The sequence below is a fragment of the Marmota flaviventris genome, chromosome 1, assembly GCF_047511675.1.
Source record: "Marmota flaviventris isolate mMarFla1 chromosome 1, mMarFla1.hap1, whole genome shotgun sequence".
Lineage (NCBI taxonomy): Eukaryota > Metazoa > Chordata > Mammalia > Rodentia > Sciuridae > Marmota > Marmota flaviventris.
The window spans coordinates 119,637,693-119,652,892 of record NC_092498.1 but is presented as its reverse complement, the minus strand read 5'-3'; the positions used below and the strand labels follow the sequence as shown (position 1 = coordinate 119,652,892).

General features: G+C 36.0%; 1 pseudogene; it reads right to left on the bottom strand.

Annotated features, from left to right (window-relative positions):
- Window positions 1–6,572: 6,572 nt before the first annotated feature.
- Window positions 6,573–7,327, bottom strand: LOC114106529 (small ribosomal subunit protein eS6-like; annotated as a pseudogene).
- Between the last annotated feature and the right edge of the window lie 7,873 nt (window positions 7,328–15,200).

Sequence of the window (15,200 nt, the reverse complement as noted above, 5' to 3'; positions counted from 1 at the left end):
GTGGGGCTCTTCATAAATCTTAAGTGCTCTAGTTCTGAAGCTGATCTTTGCTTTTTAGACATCATTTTACAAATACTACATAAATTCTTGCTCAAGTTCACATGAATATTAGTTAACACAATATAATATCACATCTAAAACATAAATTAAAGGCTGAAAGCTTTTAACCTTTTGTAGAAAAGTAGCAAAGTACTTTTGTGTTTTACAATATTAACCTTTACACAGATTAAGCTTTCATTAACTTAAAAATACATTTAAATTGTACCCCAGTGTAAAAAGTAACATAAAACTTTACACATCCTATTGATAACAGGTCTAGTTATAGAACATCAAGTGATATAAATAAATCTCCAATGTTTTTCTTGTAAGCCTAAAATTACTGTACAACTTTAGAACACCAGCTTGATATAATGCTCTTTTAAAACTTCTACCTTACAGACTTGTATGCTGGAAGATATGAACATGTTTAATAGCACAACAATCACATTAATGCTTTTATATTAACCAAGTTTAGCTCTTAAAGAAATAACATATTACAATATTGCAAAATAACAGTTGTTGTTTAACCATAGTTGTATAATTTTTAATTTCTTTAAGATTACTTGCTCAAAAACCTTATATATATAACCAACTTACAGACCTTCTTTGTCACTAACTTAAACCTATACAGCCAATAACAGACTCTTATGCAGAAATACATTTTCCTTCTATTAAATCCATACCCAGAACCTTCTAATTTCTCTTTTCCATCTGTTAACCTCCTTTTCTGTTCACATTTTAAAACAATCCTTTTAAATTTCTGAATTTAGGCAGATTATTTCATAGACATCAACATTTTATTAGTTTTTTTGATCACCTAGGAAAAACTTATAAGCTTAATTTTAAAGACATCTTTACTTTCATCTGTTTACCCAATTTAAATTGAACCATTTAAATCACGTAAATCAAAGATATTTGGATCCATTTTTTTAATTTTTCATGAGCACTCTATATATCTGCCAATGTTTATAAAGACATCATTATTTTCATCTGTTGACAACACATAACACCAGTGTGCACACATAACACCATAGTAAAGGCCTTGTAGCTTTTCATAGGTGAAATCTCCATTGTAATGTCTAAAAACACCACAGTTGATATCAACACATTATTGCCCATGTCTTAAAGGGCCAGAAACAGATACCAAAAAAAGACAGGACAGACAGACTGAAGGGAGCCCCAGACTATGGCTGATAGACAAGAACTTTTAAAACAGATCAGATAAGAGAAAAATCTCCCCAAGTTTCTAACTCCCATTTAATTATGACTCCTACACCAGTGGCACCATAGATGTCCCCAGGAGTGGACCAGATGTTCTCAGAGAGGGGAAACCAGAAGTGTAAAATCAAGGGTCTCGGAGTTCCTCAAAGCAAAAGGGGCTTTGGCAGCTGCTGGGAGTCCCTCAGTCCCTCTTTTTACTTACAGGATTAGCTCCTCTGGTTAGGTTCAATCCCAGGCATGCTGGCATGTCTCCTAACTTTCCAGTAGTCAGCTCTCAAAAGTTAATCCTCCGCTTGCAGTTGTTTAGAGCGGGGGGCTCCTCTAGAGTCCCCTTTGGGTGCCAAAATTTGTTACTGAAAGTTCAATTCCTGTCCTTGAAGCCAATTAATGCCAATTTAATAATGAGGACAAGGTTTTGAGAAAAAGAAAAATGGAGATATCAAAGTTCTTAGATCCCCAGGAGGCACTTCCCTCTGCAGTGGGTGCATGGGTGCACTCAAGCCAACTACGGGAAGAAAAGAAAACATTGCATCCCTAATCTCACTTAACAAAGGGGAGTAAGGTTTATCAAAGTTCTTTTTTTTTTATTCTAGCACTGTCGAATTGTTTTTTTGTTTTTGTTTTTGTTTTTGTTTTATTGGTTGTTCAAATATCAAAGTTCTTTAAAACACAACTAAAAGGGGTGTAAAAGGTGAGAACAGAAAAGATGGCAGTTCTATTGGCTTTTGGTCCCTTACAGGGAAGCAAGAGAAGCATACTAGGGACATTCTCAGGCTAAAATTTAGCTAAAGTTACCTCCACACATCTAAGGCAGACCAGAACTTGGGACACTGCATCTATCCAAAGTAAAACAATGCCATCACATTTAACAGAGACACAGACAAAAAGACACAAAAAGACACACAAAGACACAAATTCCCTTTTCAGATTGTCAAAAAATGGAAGTGTGTTGCTGGCTCCAAGCCAACTGGGGCCTTCCCCTCAGACAAACAGATTGGGGGAGTATACCCCTAAGATTGGGTCTGATGACCCCAGATTGTGAGATTAGTTCCCTTGCCAGGGTGTTGAGGTGGAGGCAGACAGGACAATAGAAACAAACACACATAACACAAAATTCGCAGCACAGCAAAAAAATTCGCAGCCAGCATAGATTGCTACCCAGAAACCAAAAGTAGAGGCAGACAGAGGATCTGTCAGTTGCAAAATACTTTACTAAATACTTCACAAAATACTTTACTAAAGGCAATCCACTCAGAACCCAGAAAGGGGTGTGTCCACCTGGACCTTTTGCTGACCACACAATACAGAACCAGAACCTGCAGGCAATCAGAGTACAGAAACTTATAGATCGGCAATGCCTTTACTTACTGGCTGGGTTTTCATCATCTCTTGATCAGGGTGTCTGGGTAGGCTTATAAGGGGGATCCCGGATGAGCCCCCATCTGTTATGTTCAAATTCCGGACCCCCAAAAGACCACCAGAGACCAAGATCAATGTAAGCAGCAAAGAGGTTTTTATTGCGAGCTAGCTCAGTCCTCTGCACACACACAGCAACTGGTGATGCTGAGAAGCCCTGAGCCCAGGGTTTGCAGCAGTTTTATTCACTCTTTGGGGAAAGCAGGGACTTCACATACATCATAGCATCTCTTAGCAAATCATCACACACCACGTGAAAATCATAAAACAACTCTAAAACATGATTAGCACATTCACTGGTGGGAAAAAGTTGGGTAAGGGTGATTGGCTAGTACAATAGGGGGATTCATTTGAACTGATTGGTTTAAGCCATGAGGGGAGTACATGCTGAACTACATGGTTTCCCAACATGTTATCAACCACCATAAACTACTGGGTCATCTGGCATCCCAGGTATTTCTCTGTCTCATGCTGATTGGTGGCTGCTAGGGGGTTGCTATGGGTCCTCACCTAGCCTGACTGAGTCAGGGACACCTGGCACAGCAGATCTCTCCTGTTATTTGTAGATAAACAACTCAGTAGGGTGGGTATGTGCCTAGGAGTGCTCTGTGGGTCTTTCGAAGCCCCCTTCCTTGGACAGGCTTTGCTCTGAGGTAGAGGCTGGTTTTTTATTCTCCAGCCTGATATACTGATATTACTTCTTGTCTGGGTTGCTATAAAACTATGTTCAATAAATATTTGTTGAGTGAATAAATGAATGACCATTTTATTGAGTGAGGAAAAGATGAGAAAGTTCTGTCCCAGTTTAGCAATTAAGAGGCAAAGTATCCCTAAGCAAATGGCAGAGTTAGGGCTGGAGGTCTTACCAAATAACTTCTTGAAGTAAATTTTTATTTTATCAGCTGAAAAAAATGAAATAGATAATCTTCAAAACTCCTTTAACTCCAGTAGTCTGTGATCTATATTATAAGAACTCAGAAGGAAACATATTTCAAAGCCTCCTAATAAATTATAAGATAATTTGAATGGGCAGAATTTATAAATTTTATATTGCAAGGTCACTTATATGAGATCATAAAATTGTTTATAGATTCCAAACACAGAGCAATAACATAATCATGTTGTTATAAGAAGCATTGTTGTTACCAAAATCTCAGTCTTCATCCCTAATGCCAGCCCAAAAAAAATACAAGGTTTTGGAAAAATGAGAAAGAAATTTTTTTTGCTAGCAAGAGAGAAAGACAGGGGACTCCTGTCCCAGAGGCTCTGATTCTGTCCATCAGGAAGAACAGAGAGATTTTAAAGAGATGACTCAAAGGCTACATTCCAGGTATGCCCTGTAAGGGGGTCATAATTTGATTATTAATTTGGGAGATTCTTAAATATCTGGCACCCTCCCAAAGGCTAAATTACTTCATTTATATGGTGGATGTTTACTCAAAGATAAATAACTTGGTATGATGAAGGGAAGAAGGGTAATTGTGTTCCCCCTGAGATTAGGGAAGGGGAGATTAGGAAGAAAGAATAGAATAAGAGACAACATGTTCATTTTAAAAACAAGTTGCAGCAGCAGAGCAGTAAGGGCTAGATTCAAAGCATAAAGTGGACTAATATATATATATATATATATATATATATATATATATATATATATATATATATATATATAGTCTCTGACAAAATATGTGAGAAAATAACCTGAGGGAATACATATTTGTTTTGGCTCATAGTTCCAGAAACTAAAGTCCATGGTCACTAGGTTCCATTGATTTGGGGCCATGGTAAAGCAAAACATCATAGTGGGGAAGGTATGGCACAGGAAAGTTCCTCAACCTCATGCAGCCAACAGCAGAGAGAAAGAGTGGGAGGGAGGGAGGGAGGGAGGGAAGGAGAGAGTGAAAGAGAAAAATAGAGAGAGTATAAGGGCATAAGGGTCTAGGATTCAATATAGATCCTACAGGTATAGCCCCAATGACCCACTCTCTGTGACTATGTTCCACCTCTTATGGTTTCTATCACTTCCCAAGAGTGCCATGAAATTATTCGTCCATCAGATGGATTATTCATTCACTGATGAAGTTAGAGCCCTTATGATCAAATTACTTCCCAAAAGCCCTATATATGAACATTGCCTCATTAGGCACCAAAACTTCAACAAATGAGCCTTTCAGGGACATTCCACATTCAAATCATAACAGGCATGAGTGTTGACTCAAATAAATAAACCAGAGTTAATAGAGATATGAATCAAGTTCTATGTATTTGTGTCCCCATGCCCAATTATGTAAGAATGTTAAAGATACTTAGCTTAGCAAACAGAGAGCTCAAGGGGACACAAGTTATCCTTAAATATATGAAAGGTAGAGTGGGTGAAAGGTAAGACCTCTCCCACTGAGTTGCATAACGACTGAAGCTGTAGAGAGGCATATTTCAGCCTGGCCAGATCTGTCCAAGAGGGAGAAGGCTTCTTGTAGTGTAGCAGATTTCCTATTACTGAGGGTTTGAGCACAGGAAGAGTTGTGGAAAGAACCCATATAGCAGGTGGATGATAAGTCTAGGTAATCCCTAAGGTTACTTTTCTTCTGAGACTGTAACAAGGCACAACTTACAACTATTGAATGAAGAGACAAGGTATAAGATCATGCCTGTGGAAAAAAAAAGATATTTGCCTGGAAATCAGAGATTTAACTTTGATACTACATATCTGCTCCCTTTTTGCCAAGAACACGATCTCCTAAGTGTCATATTCCAAGAGCTCCCTTTCACTAGGGAAATAACACTTCCTTGGAATGTGACTAAGCTAGAGAATTAGAACAATCAGAGAGAGCAAATCTCATCCTCCTGAAAAGCATAAAAAGCATACATTCTCCCAAGAGCAAAACATTCCAGAGATAAAACAAAACAGAAAGTTACATTCAGGCTATGGTTTTTCACCTATATCTATGAAGAATTGCTACTTGAAATGGTCAATATATTTGATTGTTGCATGGAGAATGGTGTCTCAACTCTGTCTGAGACAGTTGCACAATACCTTGATGATATTTTTTACTAAATAGTATTATGAGAACACACAGGGAAATTTGTGAAGAATTAATCAGAATAACAAACTCCAGGATAGTAACTCCTTATCACATTAGCTTTTAGAAAATAATTCCTTGACTCTCTGAGTATGGCTAAATGTTTTCTCAGACATGAAAGCTAGACCAAAATAAAAGGAAAAGTAGAGTGGGGTCCCATGAAAACAGAGGGGAGATCAGCAAAGCAGAGGAAGAGGATTGAGGCAAAGGTTGGAAAGACAGGAAAAGAGGGTAATAGTGGAATAAAATTTACCCAACTATGCTATGTACATTTATGAATACACCACAGTGAATTTCACCTTTATGTATACCTATACAGTATTCATTTTAAAAACTCTATAAACAAATAGAAAAAAATACCAGTAGAGAAGAGTAAGGGAAACAGGTGGAAGAGGGGAGATAAAATGGAAGTACTGGGTACTAAATTGGAGCAAATCATATTTCATACTTCTAATTTTTGTCAAAAATAATCCCAATATGTATAACTATAATTCACTAGCAAAAAAGAATTTAAAACAACTTTTTCCTATGGAACACTTCCAGATTTCTTCTACAAAGCCAGTATCATCACCCTGATAACCTGAACCGACAAGGACACTTCAATGAAAGAACTAATGACCAATATCCCTGATGAGAGATAAAAATAGAAAATCCTTAATTAAATATTAGGATAACATATTTTAAAACACATTAAGAAAATAAGACCTCATGTTGAAGTTAATTTCATTCCATGTTCATGGACAAGCAAAATTAATATTGTTAAAATGGCCATATTACAAAAAGATTCACTGTAATTTCCATCAAAATAACTGATAAAAATTCTTATTTTTGACTGGACTCAGACTTAGAAGTAGAAGCTCTCAGAGAAGACAGCCTGCATCTCTTGGCAATCTGTTCCTGGTGTTTTTTCTTTGGCTTCTTTCATTCTCTTGGCCAAAAGTTTGGCGTGTTCTGCAGCCTCTTCCTTATTCTTCTTAGTATGCTATTTATTTAGAGCAATACATTGGCACTTGGGTTGCAGGACACGTGGAGTAACAAGATGCTGAATCTTTGGTGCTTTGGTCCTGCGTTTTTTACCTTCCTTGTTTAAGGGTTATCTGACAACATATTGGCAGATACCATCTTCCTTAGAGAGATTGAAAAGTTTGCAGATTCTACTAGCTCTTTTGGGTCCTAGTCCACTAGGTACAGTAGTATCAGTAAGTCCAGGAATATCCTTCTCTCCTTTTTTTTACAATAACCAAGTTGAGAACACTCAGATTGGCATCCACAATGCAACCTCAAACAGATTTGCACTTTCTCTCTCCAGTTCGCCTGGGTCTATAACAGGAGTGCCCCTTACTCAGTAATAGGTGAACACGGTCATGAGTCAAGACACCCTGCTTCATGGGGAAATCTTGTTTGTCATTCCCTCCATTAATTCAGACCACATAACCCTTCCATTCTTCACCCAGAGCATCCACAGCAACTTCTGTGGCCATACGCTTCTCATAAAAAGTACAAAGTTCGCATCCATCATCCACTTCAATGAGTTTCTGACAGCCAGTGGCTGGGAAGGAGATATTCATGTTCATCTTGGAGCAGCTGAGCATCCACAAGGCACAACGAAAAATAGTAGGTTTTTTTTAATTTTTTATTTGTTTTAATTAGTTACACATGACATAAAATACATCTATGCACTTTGATATACCATAAGTATATGGGGTATAATTTCTAATTTTCCTGATTGTACAGGTTGTAGAATCACATTTGTCATGCATGTACATAAGGTAATAATGTCTGTTTCATTCTATGATCCTTGCTATCACTATATCCCCCCTTCCCTTCCTTCACTCTCCTCTTCCTAATCTAAGGTAACCCTATTCTTCCCTAGTGCCTCCCCTTATTGTGAATTAGCATCTGCATATCAAAGGAAACATTCAGCCTTTGGTTTTTGGGGAATGGCTTATTTCACTTAACATGATATTCTCCAACTTCATCCATTTACCGGCAAGTGTCATAATTTCATTTTTCTTTAGAATAATATTTCATTTAATATATATATACCATATTTTCTTTAGCCATTCATATATTGAAGGACACCTAGGTTGGTTTCATAGTTTAGCTATTGTGTATTGAGATTCTATAAACGTTGTTGCAGCTGTATCACTGTAGTATGCTGATTTTAAGTCCTTTGGGTATAAACCAAGGAGTGCGACAGCTGGGTCAAATGGTGATTCCATTCTCATTTTTACTGGAGAAAAGATAGACTATTAAACAAATTGTCATGAGAAAATGGAAAGCCACATGTAACAAAACAAAATTAAAACTCTCTCACTTTGTACAAAAATTAACTCAAAGTGGATCAAAGACTTAGGCAAAAGACTAGAGACCTTATGCCTAATAGAAGAAAAGTAGGTTCAAATCTTTACCCATGTCAGCCTAGGACCTATTAACAAGACTCCTACAGCACAAGAAGTAAAATCAAGAACAAGTAAATGGGATGGATTCAAACTAAAAATCTTGTTCTCAGCAAAAGAAACAACCAATAATGTGAAGAGAGAGTCTACATATTGGAGAAAATCTATACCACATGCACCTCAGATAAAGCATTAGTCTCTAGGATATATAAAGAACCAAAAAAATTAATACCAAAAAAAACCAATAAATGGGCTAAGAAAATAAGCAGACAATTCACAGAAGAAGAAATATAATTTATCAACAAATATGTTAAAACTGTTCAATATCTATAGCAGTTAGAGAAATGCAAATCAAAACTACTCTAAGATTTCATCTCTCTCCAGTCAAAATGGCAATCATCAAGAATACAGGCAACAATAAATGTTGGTGAGGGTGTGGGGAAAAGGTACACTCCTCATACATTGCTGGTGGGAGTGAAAATTGGTGTAAATCACTTTTGATTTTTATGGGAGCTCATAAAGCAAGCTTGCCCTGAGTCTCAGAGGATAATTTGCACTTGAGCTTTTTGTCAATCCTTGAACTGTTGATACTGGGGACTCTTGGAAATGGACAAAATTTACTTTGCATTGTGAGATGGTTGTGAGCTTTGAGGGGCCAAGTGTTGAATGTTGGAATGTGAGGTCTCCCCCAAAAGCTCATGCATGAGACAATGCAAGATTTACAGGATAAATGATTGAGTTGGTAATCAATCCAATCAGTGAATCAATGCCCTGATAGAATTAACTGAGTGGTAACTGAAGGCAGGTAGGGTGTGCCTGTAGAAGGTAGGTCTCTGGGGGCATGCCTTTGGGGTATACATTTTATATATGGAGAGTGGAGTCTCTCTGCTTCTTGATCATCATGTAAACTACTTTCCTCCACCATACTCTTCCACCATGATGCTCTGCCTCACCTCAAGCCCCAAGGAATGGAGTCAGCTGTCTATGTATTGATATCTCTGAAACCATAGTCCCTCAATAAGCTTTTTCTTCTCTATAATTGTTTTTGTAATATCTTTTAGTCACAGCAGCAAAAAAAAAATCTGATTGCAACATACCACCACTATGAAAATCAATATGAAATTCCTCAAAAGACCAGGCATGGAACCCTGATATGAGCCAGCTATACCACTTCTTGGTATTAATATTTTAGAAATCAGAGAGTATACTACAGCAATATGTGTATACCTGTGTTTATACCAACAGAATTCACAATTGATAAATTATAAAACCAGACTAGATGTTTATTAACAGATGAATAGGCAATGAAAATGTGAGATATAGATAGATAGATAGATATCAATAGATAGATATAGATGTAGATATAGACATAGATATATAGATAGATAATATCTGCATAAAACTTCATTTTATGAAGCATGAGATTATGTCATTTTCAGGAAGATGGGTGGAACTTGAGAGCATTATATTAAGGGAAGCAATCCAGACTCAGAAAATTACTCAGAAAAGAAAATGTTGCACATTTTCTTTCATATGCAACAGCTAGAAGGAAAAAATTATTTTTTTAAAAAAAGCAATCACTCATAAATAGAAAGGAGACCAGTAAATTAGAAGAAGGGAATCAAGAACATAGAGAAGGGAGATGCTGGGGAATAAAATTGATCTAACTAGGTTATGTGCATGTGTGGATGTGTAACAACCAAGCTATTATGTATAAATATAATGCACAATAAAAATTATTTTAAAACTAATATATAAATTGTAAAAATTTTCTAATAATGGTCACAGGTATATATTTTTGCATAACTAATATTATTGAAATATTTCTTTGTAATTCTCTTTTAATCTCAGCATTCTCCAAGTTATGAGATAGTGTTCAGCCTCTTTCATGCAGTTTTCTATAAAAGGGGTACTCAAGAATTTCTTGGACTATTCCCCACTTGTTGGATATTTATATATTCCTTAGTGTTTTAGATGATACTGCAATGTTTTAACATGAAGTGGTGTCAGTGGCTTTGAAATTTGTCTTATAATTTCAGTAAAATAAACAGATGTCTAGTCAAGCAAACAGAATAGATTCAGTATTATCTTCTCAATTGCCCCAATAAAAATGAGTTGGATTAGCAAAGAAAGATTCAGTTATATTTTCTTCACTTTTTATAATAAAGAAGAAAGTTGATTTTAAGGGATATTTTCAACACTAATAGCTAATGACTTGGAAATTAATACACCCCCCATAAAACTTGGCTCCAATCAGTGAAATTTGATTCAGTTCTCCAGCTGTCTAGAGGAATCAAGGTGAATTTCAAATACATTATTGCTTAAAAATACCACACCCAACCATTACAACTCATCTAATTCACATTTTTTATCTTTTATTTATTTTATTTTTTAAATACATGACAGCAGTGGAATGCATTACAATTCTTATTATACATATAGAGCACAATTTTTCATATCTCTGTATATAAAGGATTTTCACACCAATTCATGCCTTTATACACGTACTTTGTTTTATTTTTTGCATTACAATTCTTAATACACATACATACCACAATTTTTCATATCTCTGTTTTTATATAAAGTTTGTTGACACTTAATTCAAGTCTTTATACATATACTTTGTATAATGAAATCCATCACATTCCACCATCCTTGCTAATCCCCTGCCCCCTCCCTTTACCTCCCACCCCTCTTCCCTAACTAGAATTCATCTAATCCTCCCATGCTCTCCATCCCTACCCCACTGTGAGTTAGCTTCCTTATATAAGAAAAATATTTGGCATTTGTTTTTTGGGGAATTGGCTAACTTCACTTAGCATTGTCTTCTCCAATGCCATTCAATTACCTGCAAATGCCATGATTTTGTTCTTTTTTAATGCTGAGTAAAATTCCATTGTGGATATATGCCACATATTTTTGTCCATTCATCCACTGAAGGGCATCTAGTTTGGCTCCACAGTTTAGCTATTGTGAATTGTGCTGCTATAAACATTGATGTGGCTGTGTCCCAGTAGTATGCTGTTTTTAAGTCCTTTGGGTATAGTCCAAGGAGAGGAGTAGCTGGGTCAAATGGTGGTTCTAAATTCCCAGATTTCCAAGGAACCTCCATACTGCTTTCCATATTGGCTGCACCAATTTGAAGTCCCACTAGCAATGTATGAGTGTGCCTTTTTCCCCACATCCTCACTAACACTTGTTGTTGTTTGTCTTCATAATAGCTGCCATTCTGACTGGTGTGAGATGATATCTTAGAGTACTGTTGATTTGCATTTTTCTGATTGCCAGAAATGATGAGAATTTTTTTCATATATTTGTTGATTGATTGTATATCCTCTTCCGAGAAGTGTCTGTTCAGGTCCTTGGCCCATTTGTTGACTGGGTTATTTGATTTTTTGGTGTTTAGCTTTTTGATTTCTTTATATACCCTAGAGATTACTGCTCAATCTGATGTATGAGGGGTAAAAATTTGCTCCCAGGATGTAAGCTCTCTGTTTACATCACAGATTGTTTCTTTTGCTGAGAAGAAACTTTTTAGTTTGATTTCATCCCATTTTTGATTCTTGGTTTTAATTCTTGTGCTATAGGAGTCTTATTAAGGAAGTTGGAGCCTAATCCCACATGATAAAGATTAGAGCCTACTTTTTTTCTATTAGACACAGAGTCTCTGGTTTAATTCCAAGGTCCTTGATGCATTTTGAGTTGAGTTTTGTACATGGTGAGAGATAGGGGTTTAATTTCATTTTGTTGCATCTGGATTTCCAATTTTCCCAGCACCATTTGTTGAAGATTCTATTTTTTCTCCATTGCATGTTTTTGGCAACTTTGTCTGATATAAGATAATTGCAATTTTGTGGATTATTCTCTGTGTCCTCTATTCTGTACCACTGGTCTACCAGCCTGTTTTGGTGCCAATATCATGCTGTTTTCTGTTACTATTGCTCTGTAGTATAGTTTAAGATCTGGTACAGTGATGCCATCTGCTTCACTCTTTCTGTTAAGGATTGTTTTAGCTATTCTGGATCTCTTATTTTTCCAGATGAATTTGATGATTGCTTTTTCTATTTCTATGAGGAATTTTTTTTTCCTCATGTCATTGGGATTTTGATCAGAATTGCATTAAATCTGTATAGTGCTTTTGGAAGTATGGTAATTTTGAGAATATTAATTCTGCCTATCCAAGAGCAAGATAGATCCTTCTATCTTCTAAGGTCTTATTTGATTTCTCTCTTTGGGGTTAGTAGTTTTCATTATATAGCTCTTTCACCTCTTTTGTTAATTTGATTCCCAAGTATCTTTTTTGGGTTATTGTAAATGGGGTAATTTTCCTCATTTCCTTCTCAGAGGATTTGTCACTGATATACAGAAATGCCTTTGATTTATGGATGTTGACTTTATATCCTACTACTTTGCTAAATTTATTTAGTAGTTCTAGAAGTTGTCTAGTGGAGCTGTTTTGGGTCTTCTAGGTTAGAATCATATCATCAGCAAATAGTGCTAATTTAAGTTCTTCTTTTCCTATACATATCCATTTATTTTCTTTTATCTGTCTAATTGCTCTGGCCAGTGTTTCAAGAACTATGTTAAATAGAAGTGGTAAAAGAGGGCATCCCTGTCTTTCTCCAGTTTTTAGTGGGAATGCCTGTGGTGAGCCGTTCCTATAGACCGTGGCCGCCATTAGAAGATGGCGCCGGCTTCCACTGTGGCCTGTGATAAACAACTCCTTTTTTGGAGAGTTGGCACGTAATCCCTTATCACCCTATGAGAAAGCTCCACGTGGCAGCTTTGCATTGGGGCTTGAGATGCTTTATTAAGGCTGGGAGGGGCATCCGAGAAGAGAAGAAGAAATATCAAGGGCCTGAATAAACTGCTGAAAGAAGATTCCTGAGTTGCGTCTTCCTTGCGGGCAAGGGGTCGCGACAAATGCCATCAATTTTTCTTCCTTTAGAATGATGTTGACCTGGGGCTTTGCATAGATAGCCTTCATGATGTTGAGATATGTTCCTGTTATCCCTAATTTTTCTAGTTTTTTGAACATAAAGGGGTGCTGTATTTTGTCAAATACTTTTTCTGCATCTATTGAGATGATCATATTATTCTTATCTTTAAGTCTATTGATATGATGAATTACATTTATTGATTTCTGTATGTTGAACCAACCTTGCATCCCTAGGATGAATCCCACTTGATCATGGTGCACAATCTTTTTGATATGTTTTTGTATTCCATTCACCAGAACTTTATTGAGAATCTTTGCATATGTATTCATTAGAGATATTGGTCTGCAGTTTTCTTTCTTTGATGTGTCTTTGTCTGGTTTGGGGATCAGAGTGATATTGGCCTCATAGAATGAGTTTGGAAGTGCTCCCTCTTTTTCTATTTACTGAAATAAATTGAAGAGTATTGGTATTAGTTTTTCTTTAAAGGTCTTGTAGAACTTGGCTGTGTATCCATCTAGTCCTGGGCTTTTCTTGGTTGGTAAGCTTTTGATGGCTCCTTCTATTTCCTCACTTGATATTGGTCTGTTTAAATTGTGTATATCTTCCTGACTCTGGCAAATCGTATGACTTAAGAAATTTGTTGATGCCTTCATTGCCTTTTATTTTATTGGAGTATAAGATTTCAAAATAATTTCTAATTATCCTCTGTATTTCTGTAGTGTCTGTTGTGATATTGCCTTTTTTATCCGTATGCTGGTAATTTGAATTCTCTCTCTCCTTTTCTTCATTAGCATGGCTAAGGGCCTGTCAATTTTATTTACTTTTTCCAAGAACCCACTTTTTATTTTGTCATTTTTTTCAGTTGTTTATTTTGTTTTGATTTCATTGATTTCAACTCTAATTTTAATTATTTCTTGCCTTCTACTGCTTTTGCTGCTGATTTGTTCTTCTTTTTCTAGGGCTTTGAGATGTAGTGTGAGGTCATTTATTTGTTGACTTTTTCTTCTTTTAAAGAATGAACTCCATGCAATGAATTTTCCTCTTAGTGCTGCTTTCATAGGGTTCCAGAGATTTTGATATGTTGTGTCTGTATTCTCATTTACCTCTAAGAATATTTTAATCTCCACCTTGATGTCTTCTGTAACCCATTGTTCATTCAGTAGCATATTGTTCAGTCTCCATGTGATGCAGAAATTTTTATTTTTTATTTTGTCATTGATTTGCAGTTTCATTCCATTATGATCAGATAAAATGTATGGTCATATCTCTACTTTTTTTGTATTTGCTAAGAATCACTCTGTAGTATGGTGTAGAATCTATTTTAGAGAAGGCTCCATGTGCTGCTGAGAAATAAGTATATCTGCTTGATGCCAGTTGAAATATTCTATATATGTCAGTTAAGTCTGTTATTAATTGTGTTTTTGAGCTCTATAGTTTCTTATTCAACTTTTGTTTGGAAGATCTGTCCAGTGGTGACAGAGGTGTGTTAAAGTCACCCAAAATTATTGTATTGTTGTCAATTAGACTCTTGAACTTGAGAAGAATTTGTTTGATGAACATAGCTGCACTATTGTGTGATTTTGCACATTTGACTTCCTGTAGGCTTCTTGGATTTGGATTTTCATTTCATTCTTCATGTCTGGAAAGTTTTCTGATATTATTTCATTAAAGAGATTGCTCATTCCTTTGGTTTGGATGTCTATGTCTTCCTCTATCCCAATAACTCTTAAATTTGGTCTTTTTATGCTATCCCATATTTCTTGAATGTTCTGCTAGTGGTTTCTTATCATTTTCACTGTGTTGTCTATGTTCTTTTCCAGATGGTATGTTTTATCTTCATTTTCTGATGTCCTATCTTCTAAGTGGTCTACTCTGTTGGTGATGCTCTCATTTGAGTTTTTAATTTGGTGTATTATTTCTTTCATTTCAAGGATTTCTGGTGTTTTTTTTAACACCTCTATCTCCCTGTTGAGGTGATCTTTTGCTTCTTGGATTTGTTTAAGTAGCTCATTGACAAAATGATATTTCACTGCCTGTATTTGCTCTCTTATGAATTCTTTGAGATCATAGAACATTTTAACCATGTACATCCTGAACTCTTTATCTGC